The following is a 19328-nucleotide window of genomic DNA, read 5'->3' as shown; positions in this document are numbered from 1 at the left end:
CTTTTCCTGACACCTGTATTTCAACATTCCTTATTTCTGCTTAAAGGTACATACAGCATTTCTTTAATCCATTCTGTTTTTCAATATAATTCATTCTACTTTCACAGGATGCATAGAATGGAACATATATTGAGGAGATATATATATACATACAGAGAGCATGAAAAGGTGGGAGTTGTTTTACCAACTCTGAGAGGCCAATTAAGTAGGAGAAAAAACTTTTAAAGTGATAGTCAAGATAGCCCAGTACAGACAGTGTGATAAGAAGTGTGAGAATACTTACAAGGGGAGATAGATTCAATGTTTGTAATGGCTCGGCCATTCCCAGTCTCTATTCAAGCCTAAGTTGATTGTATCTAGTTTGTATATCAATTCAAGCTCAACAGTTTCTCGGAGTCTGTTTTTGAAGCTTTTCTGTTGCAAAATTGCCACTCGCAGGTCTGTCATTGAGTGACCAGACAGGTTAAAGAGTTCTCCTACTGGTTTTTGAATGTTATGATTCCTGATGTCAGATTTGTGTCTATTAATTCTTTTGCATAGAGACTGTCCGGTTTGGCCAATGTACATGGCAGAGGGGCATTGCTGGCATATGATGGCATATATCACATTGGTAGATGTGCAGGTGAATGAGCCCCTGATGGCATGGCTGATGTGATTAGGTCCTATGATGATGTCACTTGAATAGATATGTGGACAGAGTTGACATCGAGCCTTGTTGCAAGAATAGGTTCCTGGGTCAGTGTTTTTGTTCAGTGGTGTGTGGTTGCTGGTGAGTATTTGCTTCAGGTTGGGGGGTTGTCTGTAAGCAAGGACAGGTCTGTCTCCCAAGATCTGTGAGAGTGAGAGATCATCTTTCAGGATAGGTTGTAGATCTTTGATGATGCACTGGAGAGGTTTTAGTTGGGGGCTGAAGGTGACAGCTAATGGTGTTCTGTTATTTTCTTTGTTGGGCCTGTCTTGTAGGAGGTGACTTCTGGGTACTCGTCTGGCTCTGTCAATCTGTTTTTTCACTTCAGCAGGTGGGTATTGTAGTTTTAAGAATGCTTGATAGAGATCTTGTAGGTGCTTGTCTCTGTCTGAGCAATTGGAGCAAATGCAGTTGTATCTTAGAGCTTGGCTGTAGACAATGGATCGTGTGGTGTGTCCTGGATGGAAGCTGGAGGCATGTAGGTAAGTATAGCGGTCAGTGGGTTTCCGGTATAGGGTGGTGTTTATGTGACCATCGCTTATTAGCACAGTAGTGTCCAGGAAATGGACCGCTTGTGTGGATTGATCTAGGCTGAGCTTGATGGTGGGATGGAAATTATTGAAATCATGGTGGAATTCCTCAAGGGCTTCTTTTCCATGGGTCCAGATGATGAAGATGTCATCAATGTAGCGCAAGTAGAGTAGGGGCGTTAGAGGACGAGAGCTAAGGAAGCGTTGTTCTAAGTCAGCCATAAAAATGTTGGCATACTGTGGGGCCATGCAGATACCCATAACAGTGCCGCTGACTTGAAGGTATATATTATCCCCAAATGTGAAATAGTTGTGGGTGAGGACAAAGTCACAAAGTTCAGCCACCAGGTTAGCTGTGACATTATCGGAGATACTGTTCCTGATAGCTTGTAGTCCATCTTTATGTGGAATATTGGTGTAGAGGGCTTCTACATCCATAGTGGCCAGGATGGTGTTTTCTGGAAGATCACCGATGGATTGTAGTTTCCTCAGGAAGTCAGTGGTGTCTTGAAGAAGCTGGGAGTGCTGGTAGCGTAGGTCCTGAGGAGAGAGTCCACATAGCCAGACAATCTTGATGTTAGGGTGCCAATGCCTGAGATGATGGGGTGTCCAGGATTTCCAGGTTTATGGATCTTGGGTAGCAAATAGAATACCCCTGGTCAGGGTTCTAGGCATGTGTCTGTACAGAGTTGTTCCTGTGCTTTGTCAGGGAGTTTTTTAGCAGATGGCGTAGTTTCTTTAGGTAATCCTCAGTGGGATCAGAGGATAATGGCCTGTAGAATGTGGTGTTAGAGAGCTGTCTAGCAGCCTCTTGGTCATATTCCAATTTATTCATGATGACAACAGCACCTCCTTTGTCAGCCTTTTTGATTATGATGTCAGAGTTGTTTCTGAGGCTGTAGATGGCGTGTTCAGCATGGCTGAGGTTATGGGGCAAGTGATGTTGCTTTTCCACAATTTCAGCCTTTGCACATTGACAGAAGCAATCTATATAGAGGTCCAGTCTGTTGTTTCGACCGTCCGGAGGAGTCCATGCAGAATCCTTTTTTTTTTTTTTTTTTTTTTTGTAGTGCTGGTAGGGAGGATTCTGTGGGTTAGTATGCTGTTCAGAGGTATGTTGGAAATATTCTTTGAGTCAGAGACGTCAAAAGTAGGATTCTAGGTCACCGCAGAACTGTATCATGTTCATGGGTCTGGAGGGACAAAAGGAGAGGCCCCGAGATAGGACAGACTCTTCTGCTGGGCTAAGAGCATAGCTGTAAAGATTAACAACATTGTTGGGTGGGAACGGCTACTCAGGAGCAACAGCTGGTGCTGCATTATGGGACTGCTGCTTTCCTTCTACGCCCTCAATCTCCACCCATGCTTTGAGGCTGTGGTGGTTGCAAAAAAATCCACTGGTGGCTACATGTAGTCAGGGCCGGCTTTAGCAAGAGCGGGGCCCGATTCCTGGGGGCGGGGCTTGCTGCAAGCCCCGCCCCCAGGACCCGAGCCACGCCGCGGGGGGGGACCCGAGCCACGGGGGGGGACGGGGGGACCCGAGCCGCGGGGGGGGGACGGGGGACGGGGGGACCCGAGCCCCGCCGCGCCGCGGGGGGGACGGGGACGGGGGAGCCGAGCCACGCCGCGGGGACGGGGACCCAAGCCGCGCTGCGGGGGGGGACGGGAGGGGGGGACCCGAGCCGCGCCGCGGGGGGGGAGACGGGGATGACCCGAGCACCGCCGCGGGGGGGTGACGGGGGACGGGGGGACCCGAGCCGCGGGGGGGACGGGGGGACCCGAGCCGCGCCGTGGGGGGGGATGGGGGATGGGGTATCCGAGCCGCGGGGGAGGGGACGGGGGGACCCGAGCCGCGGGGGGGACGGGGGGACCCGAGCCCCGCCGCGCCGCGGGGGGGACGGGGATGGGGGAGCCGAGCCGCGCCGCGGGGGGACCCGAGCCCCGCCGCGCCGCGGGGGGGACGGGGACGGGGGAGCCGAGCCGCGCCGCGGGGGGGGATGGGACAGAGACGGGGACGACCCGAGCCGCGCCGCGGGGGGGTGACGGGGGACGGGGGGACCCGAGCCGCGGGGGGGACGGGGGAACCCGAGCCGCGCCGTGGGGGGGACGGGGATGGGGTATCCGAGCCCCGCTGTGCCGCGGGGGGGACGAGGGGACCCGAGCCCCGCCGCGCCGCGGGGACGGGGGGACCCAAGCCGCGCCGCGGGGGGGGAGACGGGGACGACCCGAGCCGCGCCGCGCCGCGGGGGGGGACGGGGGGACCCGAGCCGCGGGGGGGGGATGGGGGATGGGGGGACCCGAGCCCCGCCGCGCCGCGGGGGGGACGGGGGAGCCGAGCCGCGCTGCGGGGGGGGACGGGACGGGACGGGGGGACCTGAGCCACGCCGCGGGGGGGGACCCGAGCCACGGGGGGGACGGGGGGACCCGAGCCGCGGGGGAGGAACGGGGGGACCCGAGCCGCGGGGGGGGGACGGGGGACGGGGGGACCCGAGCCCCGCCGCGCCGCGGGGGGGACGGGGACGGGGGAGCCGAGCCACGCCGCGGGGACGGGGACCCAAGCCGCGCTGCGGGGGGGGACGGGAGGGGGGGACCCGAGCCGCGCCGTGGGGGGGGAGACGGGGATGACCCGAGCACCGCCGCGGGGGGGTGACGGGGGACGGGGGGACCCGAGCCGCGGGGGGGACGGGGGGACCCGAGCCGCGCCGTGGGGGGGGATGGGGGATGGGGTATCCGAGCCGCGGGGGAGGGGACGGGGGGACCCGAGCCGCGGGGGGGACGGGGGGACCCGAGCCCCGCCGCGCCGCGGGGGGGACGGGGATGGGGGAGCCGAGCCGCGCCGCGGGGGGACCCGAGCCCCGCCGCGCCGCGGGGGGGACGGGGACGGGGGAGCCGAGCCGCGCCGCGGGGGGGGACGGGACAGAGACGGGGACGACCCGAGCCGCGCCGCGGGGGGGGTGACGGGGGACGGGGGGACGGGGGGGACCCGAGCCGCGCCGTGGGGGGGACGGGGATGGGGTATCCGAGCCCCGCTGTGCCGCGGGGGGGACGAGGGGACCCGAGCCCCGCCGCGCCGCGGGGACGGGGGGACCCAAGCCGCGCCGCGGGGGGGAGACGGGGACGACCCGAGCCGCGCCGCGGGGGGGGACGGGGGGACCCGAGCCGCGGGGGGGGGATGGGGGATGGGGGGACCCGAGCCCCGCCGCGCCGCGGGGGGGACGGGGGAGCCGAGCCGCGCTGCGGGGGGGGACGGGACGGGACGGGGGGACCTGAGCCGCGCCGCGGGGGGGGAGACGGGGATGACCCGAGCCGCGCCGCGGGGGGAGACGGGGGACGGGGGGACCCGAGCCCCGCCGCGCCATGGGGGGGACGGGGACGGGGGAGCCGAGCCGCGCCGCAGGAGGGACGGGGACGGGGGAGCCGAGCCGCGCCGCAGGGGGGACGGGGGGGAGCCGAGCCGTGCCGCGGGGACGGGGAGCCAAGCCGCGCCGCGGGGACGGGGACGGGGAGCCGAGCCGCGGGGACGGGGAGCCGAGCCGCGCCGCGGGGACGGGGACGGGGAGCCAAGCCGCGCCGCAGGGACGGGGACGGGGAGCCGAGCCGCGCCGCAGGGACGGGGACGGGGACGGGGACGGGTGGGGAGCCAAGCCGCGCCGCGGGGACGGGGACAGGGACGGGGGGGGAGCCGCGCCACGGGGACGGGGACAGGGACGGGGGGGGAACCGCGCCGCGGGGACGGGGACGGGGGAGGGGTAGCTGAGCCGCGCGGACGGGGACGGGGGGGGAGCCGAGCCGCGCCGTGCCGCAGGGGGGACGGGGGAGACCCGAGCCGCGCCGCGGGGGGGACGGGGGGACCCGAGCAGCGCCGTGGGGGCTGTGCCGGGGGGGGACCCGAGCCGCGGGGACCGGGCCGGAGCCGGGCCCCGGGGGCCGGGCTGGAGCCAAGCCAGGCCAGATCCGCTGGGGCCTGCGGGAACGGGCCGCGCTACCCCGGAGCCCTTCTCCCGCCCCCACCCCAGCTTACCTCGTGCTGCTGGCCCGCCCCTGCTTCGTCTCAGACTTCCCGCGAATCTCTGATTTGCAGGAAGCAGGGGAGGGGGCGGGGCGTGCAGGGCAGGGGAGGAGGGGGAAGTGAGCTGGGGGCGGGGCGGACAGCTGTAGCGCGGGGCCCTCTTGGCGCGGGGCCCAATTCAGTCGAATCGGCTGAATCGGCCTAAAGCCAGCCCTGCATGTAGTGGCTGCATTTAAATGCTGGTTTCAATGATCCAGTGCTCAGATATCAGGGGCTGCGGGTCGGGAGTGAGGGGCACCAGCAGAGCAGAGACTGGGAGTTCAGAGCTGGGACAGCAGGGGCTGTGGGTGTAAGTTCTCACACAGAGACAGACCTGGTACCTACCAGACCAGACCGGACCTTGCTCCCGCTCTCAGCCGTTAGACCAACTGAGCTAGCTGGGCTTCCTGAGAGCATTTGCCCCTTCCACGACAAAAACAAGCAGGCAGGTGTAAGCAGAGTCAGAATGAGCTCTACCCTGACATCCAGTGGTGATCTGTGGAAAAGGACTTCTGGGGCTGATCTCGTTTGCATGGACACACCCACAATGCCTAGCATGATGGACTGCTTGCCCAAATGGTCACTTTGGCTGCTGTGGGAGTCCTGGTTATGTGAATCAAGGATAGTAGAACTGTACTTGGCATTTTATGACGGAGGGACTCGCCCTCAACTAAGTAGCACTCGGTAGGCAAGGGACATGGGTTCCAAAGCTCAGTGACCTGAGAGAGGTTGGTGGTAGGTGTGTGTATATTGGGGGTGCTTTATGAGGGCTGCAAGCACCACTTTTATCCTTTCTTTCCCCTCTGTGCAATAACAAGCCTGGTTTGAAATTCCTTGAAAATCTTATTATATGCTACAGATAATAGCTGAAACCACTGATATTTAGTTCTAAGTATTACATCTATTTTGAGCTAGTGGTGCACTAGCACTGAGGCTCCCTTACCATCTAAAATCACTGAGAGCTGTGTTGGGTGGGGGTGCTAGCAGAATGGCTAGTGGAGAGGAGTGGTGAGCAGAGCGGATAGCAGGGCACCTGGTGGAGTGCCATAGCTGGCAGTGAAGACTGCAGCAGAACCCCACGGAGAGGTGTGGCAATCGCTTGTCAACCCAAGCAGAGGAGCATATAAGATGCCCCCCATACCTCCCTCCACTTCCACCCAGGCTGGGAGGTAAATGCTGCAAAGGAACTTCTGAACTGTGGGGGCTGCAATGACTAAGGACAGAAACTGTGGGAGGGGTGACTGTTGGGTTGCTGGACTTAAGACCCTGAGGGGAAAAGGACACTGCCAGACTTACTTGGGGGTAGGTCTTTTGCTCATGGTTTGTGTTATGGAGCCTGTTTATGGTGTTTCCCCAACATAATGCTGCCTTTTGTTTCCCTCCTTTTGCTACACTCAGACTCTGCTTGCGAGAGTGGAAGTATTGCCTCGGAGTGTAATTGTCCCAGGTCACCGGGTGGGGGCTTGAGCCGGTTTTGCATTGTGTTATTGAAAGGGAACCCCTAGATACTGAACCCGGCCCTTGTTGCTGCCAACTCTGATGGGCAGAAGGGTTACACAGGTAAAAAAGAGGCCCAAAAAGTCCCAGAAACCCCTCCTCTTTTTCTCCACAGCCACTGTCTATCGGCAGGATTCCTCCTCCTCCTCCTGTAAGGATAAGGCCTTCGTCTGCCGCCAGATTAAAAGAGCAACTAAGCAGCAGTCATGAGCTGAGAAGCAGGAAGTCACATCCTCTGTCTGGTTCTCTAATTGTTTCCATCTGCTGTAGAATGAATTTTGCTAGGTGTAAGTTAATTAGGGGAGTGGGATATAATTGGTTAGAGAATTACGTTACAGTATGTTAGAACTGGTTAGTTACATTTCAGTAAAATGATTGGTTAAGGGATAGCTGAAAATATTACTGCATAAACTTTAGTCAATCAGGAAGTGGAAGGGGAAATTGGAATCATGTTTGCTAAGGGGAGGGAATGGGAACAGGCAACAGGGAATGGACACAGGCAAGGCTCTATGGCATCGGAGCCGGGAAGGGGGACGAGGGGTAAACGGTCTGTGGCATTGGAGCTGGGAAGGGAACACTCAGGAACAGACTCTATCGGCGTATAGAGATTAGCCTGACTGGTGTGAAGGGCTTTGGAATATGCTTGCTTTGAAACTAACCCACGGGAACATCGCTGTGACAGTGTACCCCATAAGGCTTTATGGGGAGGGGGTGCTTATAAATGTATGTATGACATAACTGGAATATGTTTTGTGCTGCCTGTGCCACGTAACATATCTCCGTAAGGGTTGTGATCTACTATATCTATTCATCCTATTTGTACATATATATCATTTTCTACTCGAGCTTAAGAATATGGGCTGTATGCTTGCCTGATTTCTAAGTAGCTTTGTGAGGCATTTGGTCAGCTTCTTTAGGAAGGAATTTGCCAGGTTAAGTACCTGATCAGGAGACACTTAGGGAACAATGCATCTTGGAATGCTCCAATCCACATGAGAAGTCTTCCTGGAGACATGCAAGATGCCATGTGGACAATGCAAAGACTGAGTCATGCAGGGGCATGTGACTTGCCCAGGTGACTCCAAAACTCCATCTTGGAGCTGGGCTTTGCAGAGGAGGGAGGTCTCCACCCACAAGAGAGAGTCTACTTAAACCTGTGGGAGACCCCTCCATTTTGTCTTCAGCTGGCTAAAGAAGGAGCCTCTCCACCCCCCCCAGGATACTTGAAGGAGACTGAAACAAAGGACAGTAACTACAGGGGGTGTGAGTGATTGCTGGACCCAGGCTAAAAGGAGATTAGCCTGTAAAAGGGAGCATTCTGGAACTGGTGAGGAAATTATCTGTATTCAGTTTGTTTAGGCATAGATCTGCGCATTTTGTTTTATTTTGCTTGTGACTTACTTTGTTCTGTCTGTTACTACTTTGAACCACTTAAATCCTACTGTCTGTATTTAATAAAATCACTTTCTATTTAGTAATTTACTCAGAGTATGTATTAATACCTGGGGGAGCAAACAACTGTGCATATCTCTCTATCAGTGTTATAGAGGGCGAACAATTTATGAGTTTGCCCTGCATAAGCTTTATGCAGGGCAAAACGGATTTATTTGGGTTTAGACCCCATTGGGAGTTGGGCATCTGAGTGCTAAAGACAAGCACACTACTGCGAGCTGTTTTCAGGTAAACTTGCAGCTTTGGGACAGGAGATTCAGACCCTGGATCTGTGTCTGGAGCCAGACAGGAGTGTCTGGCTCAGCAAGACGGGGTGCTGGAGTCCTGAGCTGGCAGGGAAAACAGAAGCAGGGGTAGTCTTTGCACATCGGGTGGCAGCTCCCAAGGGGGTTTCTGTGATCCAACCCGTCACAGTGGCGTAGTCGGCAGGATCTGTGCATAGTTGATTGCTTTGAGATACTGGTAGTGATTTTAAGTGAGTTTTAAGTGTGGTGGCTGGAGAACAGACAAAGTGGTTACTGGTTTGTTATTTTCTGTTTGCTTATTTCGGGCAAGGGAAGTAGGGACAGAAAAGGAAACTCTATTAACTAAGAATCCCCTGAGCTGAGTGCATCTCAGTTTCAGTGAACTGCAGAGGGGTTGTGGCCCAGCACAAGAAAGCAAGACAATGAGTACCAGTGATCTCAATTCCAGTGAACTGCAGAGTGGTTGTAGCCCAGCACGAGAAAGCAGGACAATGAGTACCAGTGACGCTGCTATTAAACTAAAGCTGGCCAGGTTGGAAGCAAAAGAGAGAGAAAGTGAACATAAGAGACGGCTGGAACTAAGACAATTAGAAATTAGTGCCATGGAGGCAGAACATGCAAGGGAAGAGGCTGCCCACAAGAGAGCTATGGAGGTCGAGGCAGCGAGGGCGGAGGCAGAGGCAGCGAGAGTGGAGGCAGAGGCAGCGAGGGAGGCAGTGAGGGCGGCAGCGAGAGTGGAGGCAGAGGCAGCGAGAGAGGCAGCGAGGGCGAAGGCAGAGGCAGCGAGGGCGGAGGCAGAGGCAGCTGCCCACGAGAGGGCTATGGAGGCCCAGAGGGAGCCCCGGAAGCATGAGCTGGCTGTTATGGAGTCAAAGAGACTAAACCCTCCCCCTGCTGGCTCCACTTCCCCAAAAATCCACAAATGGGAGCGGCTATGTCCACAGTATGATGAGTCCAGCGATATCGCCGAATATTTCATTACCTTTGAGAGACTGTGCACCCTCCATGCCATCCCTGAAGATCAGAAGATGACCACATTGATAGCAAAATTGACTGGCAGAGCTCTGGACATATTCAATAAGATGCCTATTGATGATGCTTCAAACTATGGTAAATTTAAGGAACTGGTTTTGAAACAGTTTCAGGTTACACCTGAAACCTACAGGGTTAAATTCAGGAGCCTTAAGAGGGGATCTGCATTAAGTAATGTGGCTTATGCCAATGAAATGAGAGATTTGGTAGACAAATGGGTGCGGGGGAGAGGCATTACCAGCTTTGAAGGGATGTGTGATCTAGTTACTCAGGAACATTTCCTGAATATGTGCAGTGATGAGGTAAAACAGTATTTGTGGGACAAAAAGGTAAATGCAGTGGGTGAATTAGCTGAGTATGCTGACTCTTATGAACAAGCCCAAGCTGCAATCAAACACAAACCACTGGCAGAAGGGTATAAGGTTGGGGGAAAGCAGAATCACCGTTTTACCCCTGGGTCTGGGAAAAAAGAGGCTGGGCGGTCACCTCCCCATTCCCCTGGTACTCGACCCAAATTTCCTGTGCAAGCGGGGGAGCCCAAGAGGTGCTATCATTGTAAGTCCACTGAGCACCTGAGGAATAAGTGTCCCTTACTGAGTGAAGCTGCGGCTTCTCAGAGCCAGGCTGTGGCCTCTTTCCACACAGGATTTGTAAAGCTTGCTTCCACACAACCCAGCAAGGAGCATATGCATGCTGTTAAATTGAATGGTCAAATGCTTCTTGGATTAAGGGACACGGGTGCTGAGATTTCTGTGGTCAGGAGGGACCTAATCCAGGAGAAGGATCTGTTGCCAGGTAAAATGGCAGAATTAGAGCTGGTCGGGGGTTACAAAGTCCTTGCACCTTTAGCTAAAGTACACATGCAAACTCGGGATTTGCAGGCTGAGCTGACTGTTGCAACGGTGGCACACAATTTTGCACCGTTTCTACTGGGGAATGATTTCTTTAGTGTGGCAGAATCTGTTCCAGGGTTGGTTAGCAGTGAGAAGGAATCTTGTGCCAAAAGCCCCAGAGGGGGGGGCGAAGTCACACAGACTGCTGGGGGAATAGGAGGGTGTCTCTTAGATTCCTCTGCAGCAGTAAAGGATGCAGCTTCGGGGGCAGGGCTGATTGTAGCCGGTTCCTGTAGCTCTGGGGCTCAAGGGAAGTTCCAGAGGGAGGAGCTGGGTTCCTGTAGCTCTGGGGCTCAAGGGAAGTTCCAGAGGGAGGAGCTGGATGAAGCCAGCTCCTGTCCCCTAATCATCTCCCCGGGGGAGGGGGATGTACCACCTTGTAGCAAGGAGGCCACCACAGCTGCTGACTGCCAGGAAGTGGCAGGTCAGCAGGGGGCCGGGCCTGCCCTGGGGTGCACAGAGGTGTGTGTCCCAAAGGTGGAAGTTGGGGTCCTGGGGACCACTGTGGTGGGAACAGGCCCCAAGGACTCTAAAGCGGAGTGCCAGCCCAACCCGAGTGGAAGGGGAGGGATTTTGCGGGCCAGTGAAAGGTCTGTTGTAGCTGGTAGCTGTGAGTCCACTGCTGGGGCAGGATCACCTTCCCTTTCAGGGGACACAAGAGTGTCGGACCCAGCGGGGAGCCCAAAGAGGGAAGCCCAAATGGAAGGTCAGGGGGGGCCAGAGAGTTCACCCACCTTTTGTGGGGAGGGGCTTTCCCAGGAGGAGGGTGAAAAGTCTGCATTTGAAATGCCAGCCCCCTCTCCTGTGGATCAGGTTTTAAGGGAAACCTGGGGGTCAGGTCTCCAGGATGAGGGGGTCTATCCAGCTGACCCATTGGGAACAGAAAGTGGGGTGCCCAAAGGGGTCCAGAGCACCCCAGGGAAAGCTGCTGTTCTTGCTACACTTGCAAGAGAGAAACCTCTCTCTCCAAGACAGGGGGGGGGAAATCTCTTCATGGGAGGAACTTCACAAGGGAGTGGGGCCCAGCCCAGAGAAACTCCAGAGGGAGGGGCCGAGGACAAGTATGGTTGTAGTACGCCCTTTCCTGGCCAAAGACCCAAGCACATGCCCGAACTAGAAGTCTTCCCCAAAGAGGCAGAGGAATCTGCATCAGAGGGTCTACCAGAGGGCACAGAGAACTGGGAAAATGCAATGGGTGCTAAACAAGTCAAATTGAGTGAACGAAGCCTGTCCACTGTAGATTTGCTGTTAACCTTGTGTCTTTTGCTAATTCACCTATGGGATAAAACAAAAGAATTCACACTAGTGGTAAACCCTTTAAAGATGTGGAACATATTTGATATGTGGAATAAGCTGTTATACATGCTGGGGATGGTGACAGGACAGCCCCACCAGCGTGTTACTTTACAGCCCATACCTGTAAAAAGCAGCAAAAGCATAACAGGCCTATGCTGCTGTGTAGAAGGGGAAACTGAGGCACACCGCCTCATGGCATTGGTGGCTAAATGCCAAGATACCTCCACGTTAATGAGTATTGCTGCCTGCATTCTGTTAGCAATACTACATCCCTACCTGTTTGCAAGCATCTGGGGACCAGGGACCCCAAAACGGGCTAGAACCCCCAGGAGTGACACCATATGGTTTCAAGGTACTGAAAGGAAGGGTGACCAGAAACAAACAGAAATTTTACAGGTACTGCCTCCGCCATGGACAGTGTCCAAGTCTCTGGCAGTAAGTTCAGGGGGAGGGTGTGACAGTGTACCCCATAAGGCTTTATGGGGAGGGGGTGCTTATAAATGTATGTATGACATAACTGGAATATGTTTTGTGCTGCCTGTGCCACGTAACATATCTCCGTAAGGGTTGTGATCTACTATATCTATTCATCCTATTTGTACATATATATCATTTTCTACTCGAGCTTAAGAATATGGGCTGTATGCTTGCCTGATTTCTAAGTAGCTTTGTGAGGCATTTGGTCAGCTTCTTTAGGAAGGAATTTGCCAGGTTAAGTACCTGATCAGGAGACACTTAGGGAACAATGCATCTTGGAATGCTCCAATCCACATGAGAAGTCTTCCTGGAGACATGCAAGATGCCATGTGGACAATGCAAAGACTGAGTCATGCAGGGGCATGTGACTTGCCCAGGTGACTCCAAAACTCCATCTTGGAGCTGGGCTTTGCAGAGGAGGGAGGTCTCCACCCACAAGAGAGAGTCTACTTAAACCTGTGGGAGACCCCTCCATTTTGTCTTCAGCTGGCTAAAGAAGGAGCCTCTCCACCCCCCCCCCCAGGATACTTGAAGGAGACTGAAACAAAGGACAGTAACTACAGGGGGTGTGAGTGATTGCTGGACCCAGGCTAAAAGGAGATTAGCCTGTAAAAGGGAGCATTCTGGAACTGGTGAGGAAATTATCTGTATTCAGTTTGTTTAGGCATAGATCTGCGCATTTTGTTTTATTTTGCTTGTGACTTACTTTGTTCTGTCTGTTACTACTTTGAACCACTTAAATCCTACTGTCTGTATTTAATAAAATCACTTTCTATTTAGTAATTTACTCAGAGTATGTATTAATACCTGGGGGAGCAAACAACTGTGCATATCTCTCTATCAGTGTTATAGAGGGCGAACAATTTATGAGTTTGCCCTGCATAAGCTTTATGCAGGGCAAAACGGATTTATTTGGGTTTAGACCCCATTGGGAGTTGGGCATCTGAGTGCTAAAGACAAGCACACTACTGCGAGCTGTTTTCAGGTAAACTTGCAGCTTTGGGACAAGTGATTCAGACCCTGGATCTGTGTCTGGAGCCAGACAGGAGTGTCTGGCTCAGCAAGACGGGGTGCTGGAGTCCTGAGCTGGCAGGGAAAACAGAAGCAGGGGTAGTCTTTGCACATCGGGTGGCAGCTCCCAAGGGGGTTTCTGTGATCCAACCCGTCACAATCGCATTGTGTGTGCTTTGGACTTCGGGTCTTTTGCTGCTTGCTGTCTGTGTGACAAGAACCAGGGAAGTGGGCAGGGGAAGGGAAAGCCTCTAACAATGGCTACCTTGCTCCTCTCCCGCCCCAGGCTCAGGGGTCAAGGATGGGCAGGACTCTAGGCTCTGCTTGAGGGATCCTGGCACAGGGGCTGCTGGGGGGAGAAAGGATTGTAGATTCTCACCTGCACTCTGGAGAGGAGGTAATAAGTGAAGGCAGCATTTTTGACTCCCTCCCCTCCTCAGTGTCCCCTGGGCTGGAATTCTACATTCTACGGGGCCAAACGAGTGGGTGAAGCTATTTGCTTAATGAAAAGCAGTGCTCTAGGTGAGGCTTGAACTCACAACCTCAGCACAGCTCTTCTCAACACTGCCCTATAAGTACTGTGTACTAACCAATTGCACCACTGGAGCACCTGTTTGTTGCTATTTTCTGAGGAACCCCCCCGGTTGATAAAGGCAAGGAATGACCTCAAAACAATCTCAGTGGAGTTGAGATCGGGTAGCAACAAGTGTTGGTACCTGGTGGGGTGGATTCTTCTTAAGGCTTCCAGGCACCCTTTCACCCTTTTGTTCTTCTCTGTGTAATAACAGAGCTGATTAAGTCTCAATTTAGAGTCTACCTGCAGACCAACAGATCTGAAATCATTGATAACCAGGTCTAAGCATTACTCCTGTTTTGGGACAGTGTCTCTCATGCAAGAAACTGCCCAGTCTGCGCTAGCAGCGAGGCTCCGTCACTAACAGCTGAAATCAGTGAGAGCTGTGTGAAGTGCAGGGATCCGGGGGTGCTTGAACAGGAGGGAACAACACCCCATGACTTTTAAAAATTGGAGGGCTTTGCCTTACCACTTTGTAATGACCGTAAGGGCGAGTGAGGGTGGGGAGGGGGCGGAGAGCAGTGAGTGGGAGATGGGGTCTTGGGAGGAAGAGGCAGCGCAGGAGCGGGGCCTTGGAGAGAAGGGGTGGTGCAGGGGCATGGCCTCGAGTGGAAGGGATGGGGCTACTGTTCGGGCTCTGGTGGCTGCTACTTTTAGGGAGCCTGCGCCGCTCCTGGTGGGACCGCAAGACATCCCAGAGGAGAGAGGGTGGCCAGCAGAGCAGTGACAGGGTGGAACGGCAAGTGACCAGCAATGTGGCCAGACAGTGGAGGGAGAAAGGGGCTTTCCCCCCAGGAGCTGAGAGGTGAACTCTGCCACTGCAACTCTGGGTTTTCATTGACCCAGGACAGCCGCTGGGAGTGAGGTGCAGTGAAGGGAGGGGCACATCCAACGAGCTTTTGGTGTCTGGATTTAAGAGCCCGAGGCAAAAGGCCACTGCCCAGTGTAGCAGGTGTTTTGCTCATAGTGTTGTGTTATGAATCCTCATTATGATGTTTTCACAAGGTTATTTTCCTCCTTTTTATTAAAGTTTCTTTTCTACACTCAGTCTGTGTGAGTGGGGAAAGTGTTGCCTCTTAGAGGCACCCAGTGGGCAGGGTTAGTTTCCCCAGATTACTGGGTGGGGATTAAGCACATTGTGTGTTGTCTTGTTGAAGAGGAGCCCCAGCCACCCAAACAGGGAATTGTAACTTCAACCTTAAGAGTAAGAGCCAGAGGTGCTGCCAGCTGAGCTAGCCAGGCCGCCTAAACGTATTAACCCCTTTCACCGCAGGTACTTCTGTGCTTCTCAGCAGCTGGAAAAAAGCCTCTTGGGGAAATATCTCCTCCCCACTGCCAAAAGGAGCCCCTTGAGTGGGAACGGTAAGAGGCCCCACCAGGGAGCTGGCCCTGCTTTCCTACCACCTTGTGATGCTGGCCGGAGAACAAATGCTCATCTGTGGGTGGCCTTCAGTGGGGGTTTGGCATGCTAGGGAGCAGGCTGGCTGGGTGTCTTTGTGACTGTCTCCTGGCCACACATAAGCAGGGCCGGCGCAACCCATTAGGTGACTGAGGTATCCCCTCTCTCCACTGTTGAATAGCAGAGCTAATTTTGCTTCTGTTAGGAGTCTAGCTAGACATTGCTGACCTGAATTCACTTTGGGCCAATGGTGCACCCGCACTGGGGCTCCCCTACTACAAGCTGAAATCACTAAAAGAGCTAAAATTGCTGAGCTGAGATCCCTGAGTGCCGTGTTAACTAGTGGGGGAGAATGAAGATATATTGCTAAGCAACCGGCAGAGTGGAGCAGCTTGCGCAACAGTGAGCTGAGCAGTTTGCGGGGGCAGCTGGAGCGGTTCATGGGACGGCTGGTGGAGTGGAGCGCAGTGGCGTAGCCAGCTTCTAAGAGGAGGGGGAGCAAACCTAAAAAAGGCACCCCCCTTGGCTCCTCCTCTGGCCATGCCCCCCTTGGCTGGCTCCTCCTCTGGCCGCTCCGCACCCCCCCCTTGACTGGCTCCTCCGGCCGCACCGCCCCTTCCCCCATGGCTCCTCCGGCCCTGCCGTGCCACCCCCGCCGCCCCCCCGCTCCTCTGGCCGCGGCTGCCAGCCAACATGCTGCGACCCCTGCTCCTCAGGCTGCGCCCGCCGTCCCCCCATGGCTGCCGGCCGCCAGCCTGCGCTCCTCCTGCTCTCCGGTCATGGCAGCCGTCCACATGCTGCACTTCCTCCCCACCCCTCCGGCCGTGGCAGTCATCCGCATGCTGCGCCTCCCCCCACCTCTGGCCACAGCAGCCGGCCGCACTGTGGGCTGCATGCTGCGCACCCCACCCCCGCTCCTCCGGCTGCGCGCCCACCCCCCCTCCCCCATGGCTGCCGGCCGTGCTGCGGCCTGCGGGCAGCCAGCCTGCGCCTCCCCCCGCTCCTCTGGCCGCGGCTTCGGGCCGCATGCCACGCCCCCCCGCTCCTCCAGCTGCACGCCTGCCACCCCCACATGGCTGTTGGCTGCACTGCGGGCGGCCAGCCTGTGCCCCTCCTCGCTCCTCCGGCTGCAGTTGGAAAGGCGCCGCTTTGGGCAAATTTGCTGAGGGGAAACGGCTGCTTCCCCTGCACCCTACTAGCTACGCTACTGGTGGAGCGGCTGGCAGAGCCGAGCAGTTTGTGGGATGATTGGAGAGGGCCACGGAACAGCGAGCGAGTGAGCGAGCGGAGCGGAGCAGTTTGCGGGGATGGCTGGAGGAGCGGAGCAGAGCGGCGCAGCTGGTAGAGCGGAGCCATTCGTGGTGAAGGCTGCAGCAGAACTCCATGGAGAGACGGGGCAGTCGGGCTTGGACCACGTAAGATGCCTCTTAACACTCCGTGTGCCCACCCCATTTCCACCCAGGCTGGGGGGGGGGTAAAACTCTGTAGATAAACTTTTCAACTCTGGAGCGGCACTGACCAGGGACAAAGACTTTGGGGTTGTTGGACTTTGGGGTGATTGGACTTAAGACCCTGAAGGGAAAAGGACCCTGCCAAATTTACTTGGAGGTGGGTCTTTTGCTCATGGTTTGTGTTATGAATCCTGTTTGTGGTGTTTCCCCAACATAATGCCGCATTGTTTCCCTCCTTTATTAAAAGGCTTTTGCTACACTCAGACTCCGTGCTTGCAAGAGGGGAAGTATTGCCTCCTAGAGGCGGCCTGGGGGTGGTATGTAATTGTCCCAGGTCACTGGGTGGGGGCTCCAGACGGTTTTGCCTTGCGTTATTGAAATGGAACCCCTAGATACTGAACCTGGCCCTTGTTGCTGCCAACTCAATGGGGCAGAAGGGTTACATAAGCATGGTCCTCCCCTCCTATTTCCCCTCCCTCGGTTGCTCTCTGGCTTTTAAGCTTTCCCTTGGAGCTGTTAGCATCAGCCGCCTCTGCTCTAGGTGCCCAGAGGAGGAAAAGTGTGCTGGGCTCCAACCTGGGACTCTTCCTCCCTCCTGCCTAGCCCTGAGTATTAAGCTTGGCCCCGGCACTCCTTCCTTTAAGTGCGATGTGGGCAAGAGGAAGAGGGTGGCAACTGCAGGTACAAGGACCAAACTTGTGAGCATAAGGTGAAGCAGCGAGAAACACAACTATCGGGTCAACCCACAGGACTCTCTAGCCAGACTGTTAAGTTCTAGGGTCCCAATCTATAGTGGCCAATCCATTGAACCAGCTGGACCAAAGACCTATCTCCAGTGGGCATCAGTCACCCAGCAGGAGGGAAAAAACAATCAACCTGGTGCATCCAGAGACCAGGAAACCAAGCACATTGATCTCCAAGGATTTGCAGCAAACAAACATAGCTCTCGGAGGTCCCACTGAGATTTGAACTCAGATTTCAGGATTCAAAGTCCTGAGTGCTGACCATTACACCGTGGGACCTGCTACTATTTATTTTTCTGGACCCCTGTGACTCTCAGCTGGCTGGCTTGCACGCTGCACTTATTGCTTGCTTCCCACCAGCTCCTTCCTCTTGCAGGACTCGCTCTCCTACCCTGAGTCCCTGCCTCTCCCTGCTTTGTCTCCGTTCCCTGCAGGGAGCAAAAATGTCAGGGGAGGCCGCAGCCTCATCTCCTGGAACTCGGCCAGCTGTCACTTGATCTGGTCGTACAGTCACGCGGTGACTGGCTCCCCTGCCTAGATGCTCTTGGGGAAATTCCACGGGCGACGCTGCAGGACTTGGTACCATTGGTTTCTTTAATGTTGTGTTTGCCTGACCACTAGAACAGAGCCACCAACTCCTCCCTCACCCACTTCCACCAATCCACCTGGTTGCCACAGAACCCTCTGATGCTTTCCCATTCTGCCAACACCACCAGGCCTCACCGCCCTGCCCCTTTATCTTGCAAGCTCCGGATGTTCAGCTTCCAAAATCCTCTGCCATGGGTCAGGGAATTGCCCACATTGAGCACACAGTGAGAGCTGCGTAATCCGAACAGTCCATTGGCACTACCCTGCACTGGGCTGTCGACGTGCTCTCCTTCACGTAAATCCGGTCAATGCGACTCCTGGCCTGTGCCCGCAGAAAGGTGTTCCCCATCTATGGGTGGTGTGAGCTCAGATCAGAGGAATAGTAGCTGCCGTCCACCCTCCACTGGTTCCACTACAGAGAAAGATGTCCTCTAAGCTGACCTCGCTACAGACTTGCCCCAGGTAGTGCTCATTGTAAAAATGTTTCCTCTGACAGTCAGGAAAGTGGGATCAGCGGTCCTCAGGCCGGCTGACACAATTAAAATCCACCCCCAACACCAAACACCATGAGGTCCAGAGGATGGGAGCCAGTTCCTACCATAGATCTTTCCTTTCACACCTTAACTGGGGACCATACACACTAATATAGCTATACTCAGTGCCATGGAGCACACAGTCCATGAGCAATGCCTTTCCTGGTCAGAGCTCCACCACCTTCCGTACTCACACCGCAAATGTGAAGAACAAGACTCCCACCCCATCATTCTGCCCTGGCCCAGAGGACCAGAAAGACAGGCCTTTCCTCCAATCACCCTCTGCCCATTGAGCTACCCTAAAGTCATTAATGTGCATTTCCTGAACGTCCACCATGTCCAAGTCCAGCTGCTCCAAGGCACTGAACATCAAGCGCCTCCTCCTGGTCCCCTGAATCCCTGCCATGTTCCATGTTGCCACTTTAACAGATGCCCCTTCCCTGGTACTGCCCTCGCTCAGCTGTGCATAGGAGCTTTCATCCCCAATCCCTGCCCCCTCTAGCACCATCTCTGAGGGCCGTCCTGCCTCACTCTCTTCGGATTGGGTCAACCAATAAGTTGTGTGGGAAAGACAGCTCCCGTCCCTCATTATTATGAGTCAGGTGGGCCAACTGGGGCAAAAGCCCACACTATCTTTTCCTGCTGCAGAGCCCAAGACCTGGGATTTGACTTGGGTGTAGGCACCGCTTCGCTCCCAGAAAACAAGCCACCCCTGGACAAACAGGGATGAAAGGGCTTTACAAAGGCTGGGATTAAACCATGGCCCTTTGGATCTTCAGTCTAACGCTCGCCCAACTGAGTTACTTTGGCAGCTGTGTGGTACTATTATGGTCTGCTGCTTCTCTGTCTGGGATGTTTTTGCAGCCGTGGC

The 19328-nt window shown here is 55.6% G+C and overlaps 1 protein-coding gene and 1 non-coding gene across 2 annotated transcripts in view; one reads left to right on the top strand and one right to left on the bottom strand.

The window, feature by feature from the left end:
- LOC135976036 (nascent polypeptide-associated complex subunit alpha, muscle-specific form-like) overlaps nt 1–19328 on the top strand; it is a 1165876-nt gene that overhangs the window by 633853 nt on the left and 512695 nt on the right. The gene's annotated exons all lie outside the window — the stretch shown is intronic.
- On the bottom strand, nt 17544–17615 carry TRNAQ-UUG (transfer RNA glutamine (anticodon UUG)). Its single transcript has one exon. It is a non-coding gene; the product is annotated as a tRNA-Gln (tRNA).

The sequence above is a fragment of the Chrysemys picta genome, chromosome 16, assembly GCF_011386835.1.
Source record: "Chrysemys picta bellii isolate R12L10 chromosome 16, ASM1138683v2, whole genome shotgun sequence".
Lineage (NCBI taxonomy): Eukaryota > Metazoa > Chordata > Testudines > Emydidae > Chrysemys > Chrysemys picta.
The sequence above is the reverse complement of the archived record's forward strand: the minus strand, read 5'-3'. Positions and strand labels throughout refer to the sequence as shown.